Consider the following 24,082-nt stretch of genomic DNA (forward strand, 5'->3'; position numbering starts at 1 on the left):
GCTTCACACTAGGGAAGGCAAAATATGTGGGCTTGCATCTGTGAGCTAGCTTACCACCACCACCATCACCACCACAAGCTGTAAAGGACAAACATTACTATTATTATTGAAATTACAGCACTCGTAAATAGTCTTAAGAACATGCACACTGATATTCTTTACATTCAAAAGCAGTGCCTGTTAAATACAACGACACAATAATGTTGTGTCTCCTAATTAGTCAGAACATCTTTTGAGATGAAACCTCTCGACTCCCTCAACTCATGATTCTGAGTCTCGCACTCGCTCCCCACACGTCCCCGAGGTAGCTGGAGCCGTGCCGTGTCCGTGCTTTCCTTCGTGTCTTGTATAATTCTTTCTCATCTCGAATACCAACTCGGACGAGGATAAAGCATGAGTGTCCGTGTATCAGTGAGAGCGAGGAGTGAAGAGGAAGGGAAGGCAGAAATGAGAAATTATAAAGAAGAACGTGTGTTGGGTCCTCTTCTCCCCGCTGGCCAAACCGCCATCCTGTGAGTGTTGCCTTCACGCTGTCCTAGGAATCTGTATGTTGTTTTACGATATTATGAAACACTTCTCTGGTGACACTGAAAAATGTCAAATGTCTATTATTAACAGGTGAAACACTTGACATTCAGGTTGATCATCTCTGAGGCCTTTAAAAATAGTTGTAACGAAAAAGCGCTAGTACGAAAGTAAATTCACTTTTTGGATAATATTAAAGTAGCATTAGCATTTCCATCATAGTGTCGTAAATCAGGTTAAGTTTAGATTCGGTTTATTAACTTCACTGATTCCTTCAATGTATAGATCACGAGTGGAAAAATCACCATATTTTTGGCCAGAAACAAACAACCATCTAGAAATTAATAAGCTAAGGTTACTTCCATAATATCATACCCTCTTTTTTAACTGCGACGTCAAGAAGTAATTATATCTCTTGTTCAGCGCAGGAGTGAGAGGAGAAGTGGGGAGTGACATGCCTGACCTTTATATGGCGAGGCGGAAGTAGTATGGCAGCGGAGTTGAGAGGGCTAATAGAGTTTATTGTTACTGTAGTTGTCTGAGGAAGGGATGGGCGTAAATGAAACTGAAAAGGTTGGCAGGACTGTTAACTACAATTGAGCTGGAAACATTGAGAAAGAAAGATTAGGTTTGCGTTGACTGTAATTTCGATGAAACGAAACATTGTCTTCAAATGCGGATTTATATATACAAGTACTAGTATTCATCCCGATAGTCAGCGATCCTTTGTAGTTTTTAGGGTCAGCCAACCTCAGTTCGTACCAAGAAGGATCAGATTCGTTGCGAGCGTCAAATCTTGTTGTATCAAATATTCACTACCTTGAATTTATTGGAGGCAGTAAAAGCAATCACGATCTGGTCATCCACAAGGCAGTATAGATGCAGATTACAACGTGTAAAATATTGTATGCAAAATAATGTATATAGATTGCATAATACTAGTAAGTTATGACCCTGAAGGTGTGTGTGTGTGTGTGTGTGTATCAGCCGTTACTGTGTGTCCATCTTGGAAGTGAACGTGTCTGCGTGCATGCAAGATTGCACATTGTGTGTGTGTGTGTGTGTGTGTGTGCACCAGCAAGTGTTTGCATCTTATCTCTGGAAATGACAACTTCAGCAACAGGTCATGCGTGTGTTATTGCACGGGTGTGCGGCGATCGTTGTGACGGCTAGTTATTGTTTTTTTTTTTTGGCGGCTGGACGGTTGGGGAGGGATTGCTGTTCGATTGTTAGAGGAGCTTGTGCTGACACGTGATATTTATTAATTTATCAAGAGAAGAAGCAGTTCCGTACAAAACAAACTTCATCATAACGAAGCAGAGAGAGAGAGAGAGAGAGAGATAAGAACTTAAGAAATAAGAGAAGCTGCAAGAAGCCACCAGGCTTACACGTGGCAGTCCCTGTACGAAACATACCCACCTATTTCCAATATTTGCTGTCATTGCATCAAGAACTCCATATCTTCACGTGCCTGCTTGTCGCCGCCCGTCAGATAAAATACTCTCCCTCTCTTCCTCACAGTATCATTCAACATTCTGATTTTCTATTGAACACCCTGGGCCTCTCCTTTACAAAGAGCCCCATCTGCAATAAACTCCACTCTCGCTAACCCATCCATAAACCAGTCTAATGTTATTTTAAAGCTCCCCAATGTCCTAGCACTAACAACATGATTACTGAGTCCGTTCCACTCATCTACCACTCTATTTGAGAACCAATTTCTTCTTATCTCTTTCCTAAACCTAAATTTTTCAAGCTTGAACCCGTTATTTCTTGTTCCATCCTGGTTGCTGATCCTAAGAATTTTGCTTGCATCCCCCTTGTTATAACCCTTATACCACTTAAAGACTTCTATCAGGTCCCCTCTTAACCTACGTCTCTCTAAAGAATGTAAATCTAACAGCTTCAATCTCGCCTCGTAAGGAATACTCCTCATCCCCTGTATCCTTTTAAAATATTTCACGTAGCAGAGCGTAGTTTCGATCTACGGACCTCTGGGTTATGGGCCCAGCACGCTTCCACTGCGCCACTCTGCTCGTGAGCGCCACTTTGCTCGTCTGCGCCACTCTGCTCGAGAGAGAGAGAGAGAGAGAGAGAGAGAGAGAGAGAGAGAGAGAGAGAGAGAGAGTGGGGGGAGGGAATCGTACTAATCATACCCATCTAAGACTTAACATATCCCCCTCCCGCTCCTTCTCCCCTGCTCCTCCTGAACCCTCTAGGTGGTGAGGTCAGCGGAAGTAACAGCGGAAGGTCACTGGCCTCGCTGCACTGACCAATCATATTGTTTGTTTTTTAATCTTTCTTTCTATCTGTCTGTCTATCTATAATTATCTATCACCATCTTTTCCTTTTTTCTAAGTCTATATGTTCCTTGATCAACCTTTTATACACTTAAAATAAAGAAAAAGGATAAATTGTGAATACTAGCCACAAGTAAATGTAATATCAAGCAATTAACATATTCTAAGCCAATTAGAGTACTCAGTACCACTCTACCTTAACATTCTTCTAGGTCTTTCAAGTAACCACCATCAGTAACCTTTTGTATCAGTTGTTTCTTGTTGGCTTCCTTTCCTGAGTTGTCTGATACCTCATGCGGTCTATTCTCCTCCTCCCATCTAAAGTAAGGTTTCTCGTATTTTTATTCTGCTTAAGTTCCCAAAGGAAGGTTTGTGTGTCAGCTGGTGTAGTGAGAGAGAGAGAGAGAGAGAGAGAGAGAGAGAGAGAGAGAGAGAGAGAGAGAGAGAGAGAGAGAGAGAGAGAGAGAGAGAGAGAGAGAGAGAGGTTAATGGTGTTTTATATATCATGGTGTATTTTTTACTTATCTCTCTCTCTCTCTCTCTCTCTCTCTCTCTCTCTCTCTCTCTCTCTCTCTCTCTCTCTCTCTCTCTCTCTCTCTCTCTCTTACGCCCGTACACACAAAGAGGAAGGAAGGAAGGAGAGACACACACAGACAGGAAAAGAGACAAAGAAGACAATGTTCGTTTATTATAATTATTATTATTATTATTATTATTATTATTATTATTATTACTACCATCATCATCGTCATAGTCATTAATGTCAAAACTGTCGGAAACCTCGCACAATCAGTGTGTGTGTGTGTGTGTGTGTGTGTGTGTGTGTGTGAATATACTGCGTAGTATCCCCACCCACGAGTCTCTCTCTCTCTCTCTCTCTCTCTCTCTCTCTCTCTCTCTCTCTCTCTCTCTCTCTCTCTCTCTCTCTCTCTCTCTCTCTCTCTCTCTCTCTCTCTCTCTCTCTCTCTCTCTCACGATACAAAGGACTTTGCACTTATCACTCAGGAAACCCGGTCACCTCCTCCCAACGTAAACCTTTCCCTAGTTTTCATACCATGAAGCCTTTCCTTCTCTCCCTCCCTCTCTCCCTCCCTTTCAGAGTACACTTACAACACCTCCAGATGATGTAAAACAAAACTATTACTTGAATACTCAAAAAATCTAGTCTGCCTCCCTACACAAACCTTTCCCATACTCTCAACCTTCTACGTCTCCCTCACTCTAAATAAACTTACATCACCACTAGATTTATATATAAAAAAAACGTGAATTACCAAAAACCTAGTCACTTCCTCCCACGCTACCCTTTCCACAACTCTCATACCGTCAAGCCAGAGTGCCAGAGAGCCTTGGGGGTGCTAGGTGAAACTAAAAGGCTATCCAGCAGACAAATTAGCACAATTCCGGCTCCCAGCGTTGCGTCATGCCCAGCACGCCCCGGCATCCTTCATGACGCCCGCCGCCATAAAAGGACGTTTAGGGAAGATAGATCCTTCGCCAACAGAGGTGCGTGGGATTCATTAGCGCATCAGCCATTAATATTCACGAGATAATGACACTGAGGCGGCCGGACATTTTGCTGTGTGTGTTGGGGTGGGGGTTGGAGAGAGAGAGAGAGAGAGAGAGAGAGAGAGAGAGAGAGGAAGGAAAAAAACAATATTTCCCTTTTGTTTCGTGTACCAAGTGACACAGAGGTACTTTGGCTTGTTTACTTCATCTATTGAAAGTAAGAGAGACGGCGGAGGGGGGGAGGGAGGAAAAAATTAGCTTTCCTTTTTGTTCTGTGTACCAAATGATACACAAGTCCTCTGGTTTTTCTAGGTTTATGAATTATTTACTATAAGTGAAAGCAATTTTTTTTTTTTTTTTTTTTTTATGTGTAGGTATCTGGTGGTGGTGGTGTAGGAAGTCGGTAAATGCGTATTCATTGCAGTGCATATGAGTTTAAGAGCGGTTTCATTGATGATCAACAGACTACTTCAGGATGAGCATCTCTTTATTTTACCATGCGCTAACCCAGTCGTGTTAAATTAAGTTAAAAAAATCGATTTTTTTTTTTTTTTTTTTTTACTCACGTTTTTTTTTTTTTTTTTTTTAGATATCAAAGTTCGTCTCTTGCATAAAAGCGGATATATTGATAGGAATTTTAAGAAAACCTGGGACAAATAGAATTCCTAAAACAACAGCTACAATGAGACCAGTCCTTAGAAAAATTACAAATTTAAACTGGCAGGATTTATGGCCCTTAAAACATTCACCTGTCTGCAAGTACCGAATAGATTTCTTCATGACCATGCGTATATTCGATGACGCGTTTACATAACAGCTACGGACTTTTATGTAGAGAAAAATGTGATGAAAAGCATTTGTATATTTAAGGTACTGTATATGTTCATTGGTGTTCATAAAAATGTGTGTATAGTTGATCGTTCTAAAAATCATTTGAATTTTAAGGTACTACACATATTTAGTGGGGTTCACAAAAATAATGGTTGCAGTTCGTCTCCTCCCTCGCTGGCCGGGGTATCACTTTATTGGGAATCACCGCACGGCTGCCTGTTTGCCATTGTTGCCCAAGTATTGAAAACGTGGCATCATATTTCCCGCCTGTTTTGCGTGTAATTGTTACCGCCGTGAACTGCCGACAGAAAATATTGCCCGTCGAAAATTGCGGATGTTAGCAGAAATTCGAGTTATCAAATTACATGCAACACACACAGAGGAAAAAATGATGAAATAATTGATACATCCTCACTTGATTCCCAGGGTATGTCAGTTTATTATCTGGTCTGTGTTGTTTGTTATTGACTGTATATGATCACTTGTTGCATCTTTACATCCTTACTCAAATCAATAGTAAATTCACAGAGGGGCAATGCATCAAACTGTTACTTCACATTTTAATATGGTCTTTCAGATTACGCATGATCATTCTGCTGTACATATTGATTCATCGTTACAAACATGCTTACAAAAATCTTAAAAAAAAAAGTTTTACTGTGGCTGAGAGTAAAAGCAATCAAACTGTTGCTTCACAATCTCTTCTTGTGTTCTTATTAATTATACATTCGTTCATTCGTTACATTCGTTACAAGCATCCATAAAAAAAAAATTCAACGATATATTTACACGTTTTACTGCGACTGAGGGAAATATCAATGAAACTTTTACATCACATTCCTTTCTGACGATCTTATTGATTATTTATGTTCATTTGTAAGAATGTAACAAGTCAACATTGTATTACCGTGTGTTTAAAGGAATGAGAGAAAAAGAAACCCAATACGTCCACATTTAAAGACGACAACAGTGTTATATATGTTAAACGACCGTCAGCCAGATAAAAGTAAAATAGGATTTATATCAAAAAATTAGCGCTGCACTCTTATTGCAGGATATCCAACCCCCGCCTCCGCCCGCCAGGCTTTCCCCCATACATCATGTTTGATGCACCAACACACAAACACGCCCCCAGCAACACCACCAACACCCCCAACTCATCCCTTCTTCCCGCGCCGGACCAACAGCCTTTATAACCCAGCGAGGGGGCGCGCCTGTGGAAGACCAGCAAAATATCAGCTTAAAAGAAGATAAAACTACGTAACTGACCAATTAAAATGCGAAAACACCTATTAGGGAGTCTAGTGATAGGGAACGCGAACCACACCTGCACCGCGCCAACTTTCAAACACGTTCTCTGCTTCGTGAGTCACCCCCGTATTCTGAAACACTTCTGCGCTGCACTTTCATTACATTCAAAACACTCCAGTTGAAATTTCATGGGTTTTTTGTTTTCATGGTTCTAGTGATATATTAACAGGATTTCTACATTTGATAACAGGAGAAAGACTCTTGAAAACCCGACAGGCAGGTTACCAGTAATGTCCACTTTCTTGTTTTGTTATATTTCTAGTGAGCTTTAAACGCTTTTGCGCTAACTATATACAGCAAAGAGGTGATCAGTGGTGTCAAAGAGTGAGGTATATTTTCCATGGTTGTCTTTCCTAATTGGCTTTGGTTATGCAAATTGCCTGCCATGAAGCGTAATATTATTGACTATGCAGTTTCAGTTATATCTTTACAAGCATATGCACAAGTGTTGCTCTGGATGGAAGAAGATCAAACTAATACTCACTACTGTAAGTAAAGGCGACGACAGTGTATTGTATTCCAGGCGATGCTTTCATTATCTCTCTTCTTTTATGAATCACAACAGAATCTCTGCTCCAGACAGGCAGAATGAATACCGGCTTTCATTGATAAAGTCCGAAAAACAACATGAGCAATAACAACTCAGTAGAAAATCTTCATATGTCACGTTTAACACAAATTCTTTTCTTTAGAAACTGGCACCTCGGTGGGCTTTTCTCTTCCTTCTCCTTCTTCTTCTTCTTCTTCTTCAATCTATAGCCCTTGGCCAGTCCCCTTCTTACATAAAAAGAAAAAATATATATTCCAACAAGCCTTTCTCTAAGGGATGGCTAAGTACAATGTTAATATATCAAAAATACGAAAATTATCCTCTTTCGCATCCGATGAAATATTTTGCCGGTTCATTTTCAACCGATATGCCACGATATGAAAGACACGTCCACTTGTGCAGTTCACAGTCACCACATCTCATGTTCGACACGTGTTACTGTCTCGTGCGCCTCGCGATTCGCGCTGCACGTTACCTCTGAAGACATACTCACACGTGCTGCACATGTCTATTTTGTAAAACATTTAGCGCGTCTGATCTCCCCTCGCCTCCCTCCCGGCCTCGAGAGTTTTGTCATGCCTGAGTGGCGGCGCGCGGCCACATGCTGGGGCGGGGACAGACTTCCACAGACTCGGTGAACAAGCCTTTCCTCGGTGAGTGTTGGAATGCTCTGAAGATAAATTCCGATAAATACCATTATCGTTCCTTTGAATGGACTTTAGTAGGACATATTGAGTTTTTTTTTTTTTTTTTTTTAAGAATGTTTACTGTAACGAAGAATAACGCTATTGCATGTTGAATTTCTCTCAAAAATACAAGTGTCATTACTTTTCCTATAAGTAGACTTCAGAATGATGGGACATTTGCAATTTTTAAGAACATTCGTCGTAATAAAAACTATATAGAAATGTAAAAATAAGTAAAACAGTTTGAAAATGTCGGCTTTTTTTTTATTTCTACGCTACGAGTTGAAGTAAAAAAAAATATTAAATTAAAAAAATATATAAAATAAAGTTCCCAGAAATAAACTGTGGAATAGTGGGACACTTTTTTTTTTTAAGAATATCCGATATAACATAAATTAAACGATGTAAAAATATAAAACGGATATTAGAAAATTTTAAATTGTCAGATCAGTTTTTGTGGAGTTATCAGGGAGCATGTAAACAGATGGATAACGATATTTAATTATGTTCACTTTTGTAAATGTTAAACGTTTTTTAGATAAAACGGACTGGAACGAAAACATGTATTTTTATACCGAATTTTAGATGCCTGGCAAACTCAGTTATGTAAATATACTTGGAGTCACTCAAAAACTCTCTCTCTCTCTCTCTCTCTCTCTCTCTCTCTCTCTCTCTCTCTCTCTCTCTCTCTCTCTCTCTCTCTCTCTCTCTCTCTCTCTCTCTCTCTCTCTCTCTCTCTCTCTCAAACCATGTCGACATTATTGTTAATACTAAAAGAAAATATGATACCAGTATGTTCTTCATCAGTTTTGTAGTAACGCAAATATTTTAGAAAGGTACACTGGGCGAGGACACCTGGCAACATGCCGTGCTTTTGTGTGTCTGTAGTGAGTGATCAGCGTGCTTAGTGCAAGTTCAGTTCAGATGTTGCATTTAATTCTTAATTTTGTTTTATGTAGTATATATTGAGAGTAAATAGCTCGAATCTGCAACGTGTAGGAGGGAGAGGGAGACAGATAAACAAAAAATGCACAGAAATAAACTCGCCTAATTGGTGAATCCGTTGAATCTGTAGATATTTTCCCGTATGTCCCTTCCCTTCTTTTCTGTCTAAATTTCAGGCTACTAGTAGATATGGTATCTACTAGTATCTACTAGTAGATACTAGTTTGCCCACTGATGGTCATTCAGTATGCCTTACAACGATGACGAACGTTATACTGCATCTTCACACTGTAAACATTAGTGACACAATGAAACATTATGTTGAATATAATAACCTACTGTAAGAGAAGAACAGAATTTCATGGTAGACTGAAGTTTTACTCCTTAGCGACGTTAACTTTCTTTATGGGAGAAGAAGACATTCCGATCTGCCAACGCAACCAGGAAAATATCAGTTCGAATTAATCTATCTCTTCAGTGGTTACAGGAACTTTAGGAGAGGAATACGCAACTATGATTCCGGACACGCATTGTACTTGAGAAGGCCACGTCGACTAGCTCTACCCTTTTCCTGACCCGCCAAATGTCATCCAGTTTAGTCTCAGTGGCGCCATCTGTCCCCTGCACGTGTACCCAGTGTCACCTAACGTGAGAAGAAACGTTAAGACTCCTCTCGATTTGCTCAAGAGACTCTAGTATTAAATTTGTTTGAGTACTGATGCAAGACCTACTACATAAAATACAGTAATGATACTACAGACTTGGCTGTTAAGTAATCTTTGTACGTGTATCCAGTGTCATCTGAGGCGAGAAGGGACTTTAAGGCTGTTCTCGTATTGCTTATGTAAAGAGGAGTAGCATTGAGTATTGAGCAATTGAGCAAGACCTACTAAATTAAATAATAATGCAGTCTTAGGTATTATGTATTTTTCATCATTTAGAATAATTAAGAATTACAAAACCACCAGACTCGTGTTTCAAATTTTCCTCTACACTATTTATTTTCTTTCTTTTTTTTTCCAGTCTAATTAAGTGTAGCCTGCGGTATGAGACTTTCATTTCGACTTTGCAGAGAGACAATGAAAAAGTTAAGGCAAGTACGGAACCCTGGTCTTTTCCTCAACTTTTGGACTTTTCTCCTGTCAGATAATCATTACTTTCAGTACTTTTCGTCTGAGTTAGGCAAAAGTGGCGTCACATTTCTACTTCATTAATACGAAAACAGTGAAAGCTGAGCCTGGTACGGACGGCTGAACTTCCTGAGTCTTTCACCTATGGAGTGAATGTCATTGCAAATTATTCAACAGATCCCATTTCCCTTCTCACGATAATTTAAAAGGCGACAGGTGTGTGGGAATATATTTAACCCCCTCAACTCTCGCCAGACAACACACACACACACACACACACACACACACACACACACACACACACACACACACACACACACACACACACACACACACACACACACACACACACACACAGGTGGCCAATATATAGATGATCCTTTTAAATATATCGAAGAGCACATGATTCGGAAAATATTAACGTTATTTACGAGGCCATCAGTTCAATATGGTTCACTGGTCCGGGGCACTTGGGCGTGAGGGGCAGGAGGGAAGGAGAGGAGAAGACCAGACCAGACCAGACCAGACTAGGCATCGATTTCTGGTTGTATTTACACACTAGGCTCCTCATTTCCTAAGTGAATCTGCAAAGGGAGTCGTAAACAAAGACGCAGCGAAGAGATAGGACGAGAAACCATTAGATACCAAACACACACACACACACACACACACACACACAGATGGTAAAGGGATCTCAGTGTGTTCTCAGTATCATCCTCACTACCTAAAGCGTATCGTCCCAAATGGAATCCTAGCTATACAGGCACTTCCAGGTGAATTATCATGCTTTGCCTCAACCCTTCAGCCGTCTCAGCATCTCACGGACAGACGCACTACGCACACACGGCGCCTTGAGGGAAATGATGTGACGCTGCTGGCTCAGGAATGGATAAGTAGGGAGGGAGGGAAGGAGGGAGGGAGGGAAAGGTGTCGCTGATTGTGTTGAAATGAAAATCGAGAGGAGAACGTGATGCGTCTCAAAGTGAAGTTAAAACAAGGTGTAAAAGAAAAAGATTATAAAGTTAGTAGAAGACTGTTGCGTTTTCTTAAATATCATTGCTTGTTTTTTTTCTTTTTTTACGATTCTGAGATGTGTTCCTTCAACATTTTCAGGAATAAAGTGTTGCCTTTCTTTTTTTTCGGAAAACTTCACCTTTCTCTTCAGCCCCTCTCTCTCTCTCTCTCTCTCTCTCTCTCTCTCTCTCTCTCTCTCTCTCTCTCTCTCTCTCTCTCTCTCTCTCTCTCTCTCTCTCTCTCTCTCTCTCTCCTTCTCGAGTGGCTTGCGTGGACCTAAAATATATAATTTTCTCAGCATGGCAGCACTGCAGGAAGATACAGAAAGGTAACCTGGCTTGCCTCCTCAAGACAGACAACAAGAAATGCAAGTTTTACTCTTTCTTGTTGGCATTCTCTCTTTTCTTCTCTTTTTTTTTCTTTTCTTTTGTTTTTCTTTTCTTCATATTTTTGGCGGCGTCTTGCTTTTCTTATTATTTTCAGTTTTTATATCTAATGTTTTCTTCCCGGCTTTTCCTTCAACGTATTTTTTTCCTGGAATTTCATATTTTCTATCTTTTTGTCAATTTTATCTCTCAAGGTGTGAATTAATGTATTGATTTTTTTTTTTTCATGCAGATTGTGCGTCTATTTCTTCAACCAAAAGGGCAGAAACCTTTTTATGCGTGTCTGCTTACGTGACTGGGTGTGAGGAAACTGTATTCTGAAACACAATAGAATCTTAGACTCTTTGCAAAGGCTGCAGAAATAAGGATTTAGATTTTTTTCTGTAGTAATGACGCAAAATCCTCTTTGCACTATCCCTGGAATCATGAAAAAACGCTTGAAAATTCCCAAAACATGTACTACTGCCTATTGAATATAGTCGTGGTAGGATTGATATAATTTTCCCCTATTAATGATGCAGGATCCTTGCTACTCTATCCCTGGAATCATGAAAACACACTTGAAAATTCCCAAAAACTTGCACTACAGCTTGTTAGATATAGTCGTGGTTGGATTCTAATGAATTTTCCCCGACTAATGATGCAGAATCCTTGTTAAACTACTCTTGGAATCATGAACACATCCTTGAAAACCTCCAGAAAATTTGTAGTGCAGCCTGTCGAACTAACGGTAGGACACTGAATTGTTTAAGAACACCAAAGAAGAAGGTTTAAGAATCACCAAAATCCTTTTTGGTGATTCGCTGCTCCTTCCCGTAAATCTCCTCGCGTCCCTTCCATCGTCAAGCCTTCCCGTGCCGCTGATTCTGCCGTGCGTCCAGGAATCAATGAAAGGAAAGGGAGAGTCTTGTAGGAATGCTATGGACAGCATTCGATCAGAAGAAAACGGAAGAGGAATCATGTATTCTTTTGACTGATGTGCGCGCGCACACTCTCTCACACACACGTAGACACTCCTGCAAATGCACATCATTATTCTTCCTGCACTGTGATGCATAAACACATTCCACACGACTGTAAAATCTCTCTCTCTCTCTCTCTCTCTCTCTCTCTCTCTCTCTCTCTCTCTCTCTCTCTCTCTCTCTCTCTCTCTCTCTCTCTCTCTCTCTCTCTCTCTCTCTCTCTCTCTCTCTCTGTTTGTTTAACGTGATGCCTTGCGTTCTGTACCAGCTATCAGACTGTTTTGTAATGCATTATATGTTTCCTTAATTACTGCAATATTTCTACTTGTTCTATTATATTAACTCGTCCTCGTCCTCTTCCTTCACGTCCTCCATCTTTTTTATACTCTTCACCATTTCTTATTTTTTTTTCCTTTTCTTCCCTTACAGTTAATCAATTAATTATCATTCCATCTACGGTTCCTCAGTCTTTGAATAACCAGTTAGGGCACCACGCTAAGAAGAGCCAAGATTAGGAAGGAAAATGGGAAAGGAAGGTCCGCTGAAACCATCCAGGGAGGTACTTAAGATTCAAGTCCATAAATTTGGCCCTAAGTATAATTTCATTCCCGAGAGATGTCGCCACTTGGGAGAATCCAAAGTAATACCGCTGACTTTACGAGGATTGTGACCACTACGTACTCTTCTACTTCTTTTTCTTCTTCCATCTTGCTGCTGCTGCTGCTGCTGCTTCCATCACGTTGTTGTTCACGGTGGTGATGGTGTTATTGTTTTGTTTCTTCTGGTTTTCTTCTCTTCCTCCTCCTCATCATCCTACTTCTTCTTCCCTCCACCTTCTTAAAACACTTTTCCTCTCCCCTTTACCTGTCGTTTCACTTTTTTTTTTTTTTCTCCTCCTACATACCCCCACACCCAACACACAACTGAACAACAAAGTTACGTGACCTTGTGTGGAAATTCTCTCTCTCTCTCTCTCTCTCTCTCTCTCTCTCTACAAGATAAACTCGTACTTAAAAATTGTACAAAGAAAACAACAGACAAAAGTAAATTCACGCATACGCAGTTGTCTGATCCCTTATATATACATCAGCTGTTCCCTCCACAGGCTTTCATTTCACACAGCTCACCCTCATGGCATTTCTGGCTCTTCATAACCTTGCCACACTTCACTGCTTCATATTCATGCAAACACCCCCCCCACCCCCCAACTTTACCACTCAGAATACTCATGAAACCATGTTTTTTTTTTTTTTTTTCCATCATTTTTGTACTGTACTGTTTCTCTTTAGAGTATTCGAGTTGCACATCACAGAAAATATTCATAAAACCCTGTATTTTTCCAGTTTTTTTTTTTTATGCAACACTGTCCCTTTTTTTAAGTACTCCATTTACACTGAGAATACTCATAAAAACCCCTGTATTTTTCCAACCTTTTGCTATGTACTGCCTAGTCTTTGAAGTACTGGAGGGGCACTGCGTCGAAAATTCCCCATAAAACCCTATATTTTTCCACCCTTTTGTTCAACACTGTCCCCGCCCCCGCGCCTTCTTTTTTTTTTTTTTTTTTTTAAGTACTGGAGGTGCAATGCCTTTAGATCAACTGACAGACTTGATGGATAAAACCTTTAACGCACTCCAGCCAGGGATATCCATTAAAAGCATCCCCGCTCATCCAGACACACACGCCGGGAGGGGAGAGGTGGCGGGGCGTCTGTAAAGGGACCCGTTATGTGCCATGTGGGGTCAAGGGAGCGAGGAACCACCTGGCCCGTCATGGTGATATAAAACGAATTGATTGGGTGGTGCTGCGACGAGTGCCATTTGGTAAAGTTTTTCTCATCCTTACCACAATATGCATTTGCGACTGAAACTTTAGGGAAATACTGTACTGAAATGCTGTCAGTTTTTGTTAGTACACTCAAAGGAACTCAATTGCTTTCTTTTCTTACATTAAGGTTGAATGTTGCGAAATGTATTTAGTGATGTAAGGAAAACTGAGGATGCAGCAGTGGGTCTTTATTTTCAGCAGTTCCTCCTCAATCGAAACGTTTAAAAGACACAAATACATTATTACTTCTTGTTTCATTTTCTCCACCGCTTATTCCAAAACGCAGTGAATGCAGCAATGACTCTTTACTTTCAACAGCTCTCCTGAATCGAAACGTTGGAGAAAATAATATAAAGTTACTTCAAAATGTGTTAGTCGTTACCTCAACAAAATCCGCTGAGTGACGTGCGCAGATGCAGTCTTCGTCATGGCACAGGGAGGGGCAAGTCTATTTCGAGACTAGAAACGAGGCGGGTGATGCTTTTATCATTACTTGCTGTTAGGGATAAAGCAACGTATAAAAGCCTAACCCTCATTTACCTACACCACTGACCCAATTCATTCATCTCATCTTCCGTAATCTTTAAATTCCGCACCGTGCTCCAGTCTAGCCATCGTTGGTTTATTACAGCACGTGCTCTTCGCTGCCCACGCTCACCTCCATAACTTTACCGAAGCGTACAATTTTTATTTTAATGTTTTTGTGTTCGCACGCTTCACAATATACTCCTTTCCTGCCAGCGCTACATATGGGAGGTGAAGTTTATTTTGGCTTAAACGCTACACAGTTCCTGAAAATAGCAATGAACTGTTTTCATATCCCTATACATCGGTGCGCCTGCCATATAAGCCCATTGGCGTAAGTGCTGAACCATATACGTCATATTTATTGCCCCTGTTACAACTCTAAAATCAATTGAATGTTTCATACTGCACACAGCGACGTTTTGTTATTTTTACGTAGAAGTGTGTAACTATATCACAATTTCCTGCGTCCTTCATCTCTTCCGCTGCTCGGGGCGTGTGGTTTTACTTGGGAGAGACTGAAACCCATAAGTTAAAGGAGAAAATGGGACGCAATACCTGTCTTCCCGTGCATGAGATAAAGCATATAATTGAATAACCTGTGTTCCTGTACGCTAGATGAAGAAGAGGATGGGAGAAGATACTTGCTGTTTTGTACGCGAGATCAGACAGAATGGGAAGAGATACTAGTCTTCCTGTAGAGAATGACGTCCTTGTTGAATTATAGCACCGTGACAAGATAATACGCATCCACCGACTTCGAATGGGAAAAAAAACTCTACTTTTCCCAGAATCGAATGGCAGTTTCTCGGTGGGAGAGGTAGCGTCATTTTTCTTCCTCGGTGCAACGGGATAACAATTTTTTTTTATTTTTTTATTCTTAGCTTAACACAACTACTAAGAACGGAAGAAAAATCGTTAAAAATGATAGGCAAGTAGATGTATTTGTTTATTAACTTCCTCGAGCTAACAATAGATCAAGAGTAATTGGAAAGGCAAGATAACAGTACTTAAATAGCCAGCCACTCCGAACACTGCACCAGAAAATAATATAGAAAAGAGCGGAAAGGAAAGACCAGGCAAAAGACCAAGGGAATAGATAGACACGAGGTGGATATGCCCTCCTGAGCGCGGCAGAACTGTGAGACTAAATTAAATGAGACGGGGAAAGGAGCAGAATGGAAAGAAAAGGTCAGCGTAATTGCCTCATAGTGGAAAGAAGGGAGACAACTGCCAGGAAATTGAGAGAACCTTATCCCTGAGGAGACGGGAGCAGAGAGGGAAGGGGCAGTGGACATTGGCTGAATATGATAATGAATTTAGCCGCAGAGTAGCAAAGTTCATAGCTGTCACGGGATATTCAGCGCAGAAAGAAATTCGGGAAAATTTTGATATCCATGAGAGAGAGAGAGAGAGAGAGAGAGAGAGAGAGAGAGAGAGAGAGAGAGAGAGAGAGAGAGAGAGATTAGTTTAACAAAAGTATGTACCGAACTTATTGAAAAGAATCATAAACTTAATGTCATCTTATACCACAACATGAAATACTCTTCAAGTAGTCTATTTATATCGAAGGTCAAACCAAATAATACTAGGACTATTATTGTTGGAAAATCTCTTAATTCACTGACTGAACCAGTTCATTTATTCAAAGTGCTGGTGACTGATATATTGGAAACTGGATATTCTTTGTTATATTTAAATTACGTTTCACACTCGTGCACATTTTGTAGTGGCGTCGATAATGGAAGAAGACAAGGTGCTCCTTTCTCGTCCTCCTGCAGTGGAAGCCATTGTCTAGGAGGCACGTGAATGCTCCGCTTCTCAGTACAACCAACAGGAAATACGGGATTAGCCTTGTTCTTATATAAATTTACAGCATGTTACGGAATTACCACTACATATCCTGGTGTGATGTATTTACCCCGTGTTATAGAACTTTTCTGCCAGTAGAATATAAATGTACTCATGGTTGAGATTGAATGAAGTAGAGGAAACATCCAGTGTTGGTTAAGTTTGTAAGTTATAACCTACAGACTGGAATTTCATCAGTCAGGGGTAAGAATAAACAGCGAGAGCATAGGGCTTTACCATTAGGACCGTGAATAATAGAAAGGCTGGCGAGTGTGTCCAAACATGGCTTCAGTTCGACATGACGTTTAGGTTCTGTTGTGCTGTTTGCGTTTCCTTGTTATAGAGCAGATGTAGATAGACTGGCTATGACGAAGGACAACACAAAAGTAACTTTTGTGAAACTTTGCACTCGGAGGTTGGTTTTAATACCGGAACAGGCAGTCCCTGAAAAGCACGAGGCCACGTGATGTGCACCCTAACTGACACAACTCTTTTGAGATCAAAGTTCATGTTTTTTTAGTGAAGAGCATTGTTATTTCTGCTCCACTGTCCATCAAAGCTGATTATGATGAGGAAAAGAAAACGAAGTGAAAAACGCAGAAATTATGGCCATCACCAATAAGATTTAACTAAACATTTTAAAAAGAATTTTAAATGTCACAATGCACACACACACACACACACACACACACACACACACACACACACACTGTAAGCCAGGAAGTGTGTTGAAATATCCAGCAGTTACGGCAAGGGAGATGTAAAGCTCGGTAAATCTCAGTACTGTGTCCTGTAAAACAAGATATTCTAAGTTACTGCCTGGCTGGCGTGCAATCGGTGCGCGATAAAGAAACACACACAACACCAACATAGCTTTATTTTTTTTTCGCCGAACAAAAATATTCCTTCTTGTTTCATTCTGAATATTACTGAGTAAAATGTTAACAATAAAAATTTGTAGATATTTCATTTTTGGTCAGTGCAGAACGTTGTATTGCAACATATCCACATGTGGTACAATAAACACTGGCCACACCTTGTTCGCGCTTCACATCAGTACTAAATTAAATGAAAAACTCTTCTATGCAAAAAATGCCTCATATGTCGTCGCTACACGAGACTCTTAAAAACAGGAGCCTGGGATCACATGCCAAGGAGCCCTGACTCGACGCCTCTGGATCTTCGCGTCCCTGAAGGATAAGAGCCTCTTGTCTCGTAATAACCGGATTACGTGATTTAACCTTCCCTCAGGCGCCCTTCCATTCTCCGAGCAGGGGAGGCGGGGGATGGAAGCAACTTAGGGCTGCGTGACTGCCTCGCCCGGGATTTTAACAGAGGTTCTAGCTTCCATGGTGAGGCACGTTAGCCGTTGCACCTCGCCGTAACCATGTACGTAACTTGACTCAACCCTTACATGTATCACTACCTTAGCACCTCATACACGAGCGAGAAATGTGCCTTTAGTATGAGAAGAAGAAAAACATGCAACTTTTACTATACTCTGTCCGTGACCGGTTGTGAGAACAGGGTACAAATTGAAAACATCTAAGTACATAAACTGAAAATATGAGATTCGAGTTTTTTTTTTTTTTTTTCCATCTTGGAGAGTCTATCACAAAATAAAGAGCGCTACCTGCATTAGTGCAAAAGCTGTCATGATGAAATGAGGTAATAATGCATGAGACAACTCTGGGATGGGCACGAGGAGGGAGGAAGGAGACTCGTTCCTGGAGCTGGCAGACATCGTGTCGTCTCCGAGATAGACCAAAGAGGAAGAGAGCATCAGAAAATTCCCATTGGAGGAACACGAATGAATTTACTTTACAAACATCTTTAATGAAAAACTTATCTTACTAACTCGTGTAACTGTAGTATGTAGATCAGACTCCATTCCAGTAAAATCCCACGACAACTACAGAAAGAAAGCAAATGAGAAAAGTGAACAGGGAATACAGATACTCGTACACAAGGAATCGAAGAAAATTTTGCAATCAGGATAAGTAGTTTATTTTCAGCGTCACAGGCGAAGGAAGACGTGAAAAATGGCACTTCTCAGCCCGGAAAACAAATGTATCAGGAGAGGAAACAGACTTTTTCTTTCCTTTTTCTTTTTCACTTGGATCCAGGAATTCCCGCGTGTGGAGGCAGCCCCGGGGAACCGGCGCACCACCCTGCAAGAGCCAACCACTTTACTGTACTCGTTCAACCCTAATACTGCATGTTGTGTATTAGTGTTACATACGAGTAAGCAATGATGGAGTACATTCATATATGAATTTCCCGGTCATGTACGTTTGAAGTGATACGAAATTATTTTTTTTAGAATAGTTTTGGGAGATACTGTACATTACTCTATCCCGACAAAATATCTCTACATTCTGACACAATGGACGACATTACTTGACACGTTTGGTGATTAAGGGGCAACAGCTGGCAACCCTGCACACTAGAGATAGTTGCCGTATATCATGACCTTGGAAATCTATCGGTATATCAGCATCACGTCAAGCCATGCACACCAACCTTACCGACGCAACACGTGATCAGGCAAGGGGTTTCATATCATTCATTATGCCACATTTAGCACCACACTTCAGAGGTAATTAAGAGAGCGCGTACCCTTCCACACACTTCCATCGTGTTTTGTTTCTCCCTTCAGCCTCATTCCTCTGGTCTCTCTACAGTCTACCAGGTTTTCTTAGACTGTTCGCTAATCAGAGGACAAAGATTAAGGGAAACATTAATACAAGGCCAGTATTTAGGTTTTCATAAGGGCTATTTTTAACCACCACAGAGTCGGGTTTTCGTGATTTTTTTTTTTTTTTTTTTTCTGTTAATGATGTAAAAATGTTTAAATTATCACTGTTAATGGAAACGCCTAAAGCCACCTATTCCACTAGAGCTAAAAGTTGTCAAGGCGCCTGAACGTTTCAAAATACGGATGCTCTTAATGAAAAAGTATGACATATCAAACTTCTGACGTTAACTGTGCTCCTAAAATGCGTGTAGGAAGAATTAATCAGTTTCGGGAAATTCATATTTGTCAGGCTGCGTCAGTGCCAGAGAAGACGAGAAGAAAAGAGAAGGAAAGTGTGTGTAGCGAATTTGTGAGGTCTATTTCCTTTTATTTTTTTTTTTTTTTTCTCTCTTCTACGCGATAGAAAGATTTTTCTCTCTCTTTTACGCACTAAGATCATAGTGAATGTTGAGTAGTTTGTCACACTTACAGAACGCCTATTACTTCACTAGATCTTTTTTTTTTCTTTCTACTTGTCTATAATCTTATTCCCACTATGAGGATCAGGGTAAGTTTTTATCAGCTTACATCAGTATAATACAGGGCACTTCATTAAATCCTCTTACCTCTTTCTTTCCTGTTGCTGTATTCTTTCCATTTTGTCATTTTATTTATATTTTTTTTTATTATTATTTGTCTATTTTTGTTTATTTTTACTTTTTTTTTTTTTTTTACTGCCTGTCTTTATCATATGTCCGCACTTTACGAAGATCAAGGCGAGTGTCGACCAGTTTTTTAACACCCACACGGCACACGATACTTCATTAGATCACATTTTCTGTTGACCTCCTTTGTAATTCTTTTTTCTTCTTCTTAGCATCTTTCGCGTCGTATTACAGCACAAAAGTAAGGTCACAAAGTGTTCACCAGTTTTTAACATTCACACGAGTCCTAACTCTTCATTAGATTCATTTTTCTTCTTTTAACACTTTTGTTTTCCTTTTTTCCGAATGTTTTCACTTTTCCCTAGTATTTTCACCTAATATTACAAGTTTACCACATTTTAATACTCACACGAGTCGTAGATCTTCATAAGATCTTTTTTTCAGTTAACCCTATTTTTACTTCTCCCAAATATTTTCACTCAAATTAAGTACAGGTGGTGAGATCATAGCCGGTGTCGTCACAGTTTTCCAACATCCACATAGTTCATAGGTCTTCGTAAGACTAATTGTTCATCTTCTTTTAACCTTCTTTTTACCTTCCATTCCTCCATTATTTCCACACATATTACAACACAAGTAAGGTCATAGCCGGTGACGACCAGGTTCCCAACAGCATAACGCACAGCTCCTCATTAGACTCTTTTTAATCCTCTTTATAACTGCATCCCCGCCCCCGTAAGTATTTCCAGTGTCAGTATTTTCACTATATTACAACACAGACAAGATCGAACAGCTTTTCCAACGCCCACATGACACATAGCACTTAATTAGATACGTTTCCCCATCCATCGGCGGGCGGTGATCACATTTATAAGTGAGTCATACGTGGGATGCGCGTGCCGTGTCGCTTGGCCGTGTCTGCTGTTGGTCGATTCGCTGATGCACAATGAACATGATGTGGGAGGAGCGAGGACTGGGAATACTGGAAATGGGATAAAATGGGGAGAAAAAAAATACGAGGAAATGTTAAAGGTTTCGGGATTGTGAAGTGAGATGCCAGACCGGTTTTGAAAGGAGAGCATGACATGTTTCCTCTTTGTTTGTCTGTCTGTGTCTGTCTGTGTGTGTGTGTGTGTGTGTGCGCGCGTATTTACAGTAATCGTAGTAAATATAGATGTCATGTTACAGTTGTGTGATTTTCAGAGCCAAAAGGCGCTCTCTCTCTCTCTCTCTCTCTCTCTCTCTCTCTCTCTCTCTCTCTCTCTCTCTCTCTCTCTCTCTCTCTCTCTCTCTCTCTCTCTCTCTCTCTCACACAGGATGATTATTGACTGCGTTTCTTTTTTTTTTTTTTTTTTTTTCAGGCGGACGTTAATTCATCGTGTGTGTCTTTCCAGCTGGAATGGAGTTCAGCGCGGCGCCCTATGACATGTGAGGACGTGAGTAGCCGTGTCCAACGTGTGTGACTAATGCCTGTATTTTGAAACGCTTTACTCTCTCTCACCACGATTATTTCTAGAGGCCAAAGAGATGATTTGTCGGTTTCTCACGTGTGTTTATCCTGTTCACAATAGAGAGATCTTCTTAATCTGTCACTAGAACCGTAAAAAGAACAAATTAAATCCATGTAATTTCAACTACAGGCTTTTGACTTAGTGGAGGTGCGGCGCAGAAGTGTTTCAGAATTATGGTCATAATTTCTATAGGCGGACACAGAACGCCAGTCTTCTCTTGCGTGGCTGAATTTCTTGACAATATTCGTCGTCACTATTAAAAGAAAATTAGTATATAAGCTAGGAAAACATATTGACACTGTATATTAAGGGAGTAGGAGGTGGGTGGTGAAGGGAGCATCGGCTGACGGATGAGTGCTTTATTCCTCACAAGTTTTGTAGTAGCTTCTTGTACTACGAAACTAAAAAGAGTCATGAATAAAGTACTCATTCCTCCGCTTGTATTTCTTTCCCCACCTTTTTCCTTAATATACAATCCCAAAATAATTTCCTATCTTCTATACTTCTTTTAATACGGTGACAGCGAATACTGTTACCCAGAAACTCAGCCACGTAGGGAAAGTTTTCTCACAACTGTGTACTAAATTCAATCAACCGCATCCTGTTTACTTTGTTTTAATATATAATGAGTTTGATCTTCATTACGTATTGTTGGTCCATTTAATCATTTCAAAGACTGCATCCTCGTCCTGTATTTTCGGTCGGAATAGTTTCAGTCTTCGTGACCAATCAGCTTCATTACATTATCAATAGTCCGCGGAACTTGTCAATGTGGTTCAGTGGATGCGTCACCAAGACAGTCACCAAGACCGTCGGCCATTGGTTTGCTCTCCTGGGTAACGGAGGAGAACCAAGTGGTTCGTTGATTGATTTAAGGCGTCGCAGTGCGAGAAGCAAATGTCACGCCACTCAGGCAGACAAGGCTGTGCAGGGTGTTGAACGCCACTTGTCATAAACCTAATACAAAAGTTGTGCAAGGATCGGAGAACATGTATTGAGTATTGAGCTTATACTTTGTTGAACTGTGTACGTAGATAGTATGTGTTTTTGTAATTCCCGCACGTGAATGAGAACATGATGCGAAAAGCTAGTCATTATTCAGAAATATTTAAGAAAGTTTTATTATGTTAGTGATGACAGCTTTCAAAGAATTGTCTACGCTCGTGACCTGAACCTGATTCACTTTCTGATTTTTTATTTTGTTGCGGACGCACTTTTTAGAATAAGAGATGTTTACTGCCCGATATAATTCTGTATTTTGCATAATATTTTCTATTCTGTGTAGAGCAATGTGATCACTTTTTTTTACACACACAGGCACACAATGTACCTTCAGTAATACAAGATCTACAATATTCCTTCTTTAATTAAGAAATATATCCCAGTTATCAGATGAAAATGTGAAATTTTGAAATTTTTCATTTTTAACAAAGGTACGAACCTATACTTTTTTTTTTTTTTTTGCGATTAAAAGTTTTCCTCTAAGATTACAGATGATTAAATCATGAAAATGGAATAAGAATATTAATATAAAAAGTATATATATATATATATATATATATATATATATATATATATATATATATATATATATATATATATATATATATATATATATATATATATATATATATATATATATATATATATATATATATATATATATATATATATATATAATTTTTTTTTTTATTAGATATGGTTATTTTCTACACACCAATCCTAAAAACAAAAGGATATTTTACATTGAGACTGCTTTAAACATGGCAAGGTGACTCAAACTAGGAAGCAAACAAGAACTACTTTTCTGTACCTGTGCATCTTATTAAGCCCATTCAAAACACCTCAGAAGGGAACATATGCAGCAGAAGGAAGAACAACACTAAATCAGCATTCTCGAAAGGTGATGTTTTTTTATCTATCGATCCCTTCCCCAGTTCCTCTCTCCTTCCCGCCCTTCCTCCCTCCCTCTCCTTCAATCCCTTCCGCCTTCCTTGCCTTCCGCCTCCCATGCCTCCCTCTCTCCCTCCCGCCGGCACAAAAGCTGCCTTGCATAATGAAGTTTAGGAAGTCAAGGGAAATGCGAAAGTGATTTTATTTTTCAGTAGTTTAACTCATGTGATTTTTTTTTTCTTTAATTCTATCGCATCAGCACCTCACTATCATGCGGAACTAGTCTCCATGTAGTTCACCGTAATGGAGTTAAAACCTTCGCATATCTTTTGTATGTTTGATAAGTAGCATTGCATTTTTCGTATGTGGGTGGGAAGAATCAGGCACGTGCATCTAATCAGTATCCATGAGTGTACAAGGAAGTCTTTCAAAAGTCAATGATTAACACTCTTCAGTCATGCATTTTTTCGTGATGGTCCTTAAAACTTTGACTAATTTCCTGTATGTTTTGGAAGTATCATTGCATTTATCGTACGTGAGAAGGAAGAGGCAGACACAGACACAGTTTTCAGGAGTAAACAACGAAGTCATTAATAAACCGATGGTTAATACTTTCCATCCACTCATTTCTTGGTGATAAATTTAAAACACTTGCTTTTGTTCATCGTAGGTATGTGCAGGTTTATTTTTACTATATTTTTTTTCTATTTTTGTCCTTTCTTTGTACTTGAATGCATTTCTTAATAAATTTAACTCTTGTTTAGGTTTTTGTAGGTACGGATTTATTATGTATTTCAACTTTTCTTTTTTTTTGTATGTGAATGGAAAATGGTTTACTAATTGTGAGTATACGACGGTCTTTTGTAAGTTAGTGATTAATTATTTTAGTCAAGTGTTTTATGCGATAGATCAAGAATTCTCGT

At 39.8% G+C, this 24,082-nt stretch overlaps 1 long non-coding RNA gene across 1 annotated transcript in view; it reads left to right on the forward strand.

Moving 5' to 3' along the window:
* Window positions 1-294: 294 nt before the first annotated feature.
* LOC135106912 (uncharacterized) overlaps window positions 295-24,082 on the forward strand; it is an 84,684-nt gene continuing 60,896 nt past the window's right edge. The window contains exons 1-2 of the long non-coding RNA XR_010271501.1: window positions 295-512; window positions 21,117-21,191. This is a non-coding gene — a long non-coding RNA (uncharacterized LOC135106912). The remainder of the gene's footprint in view (window positions 513-21,116; window positions 21,192-24,082) is intronic.

This window comes from Scylla paramamosain, chromosome 14 (assembly GCF_035594125.1).
Source record: "Scylla paramamosain isolate STU-SP2022 chromosome 14, ASM3559412v1, whole genome shotgun sequence".
In the NCBI taxonomy this organism is placed as follows: Eukaryota; Metazoa; Arthropoda; class Malacostraca; order Decapoda; family Portunidae; genus Scylla; species Scylla paramamosain.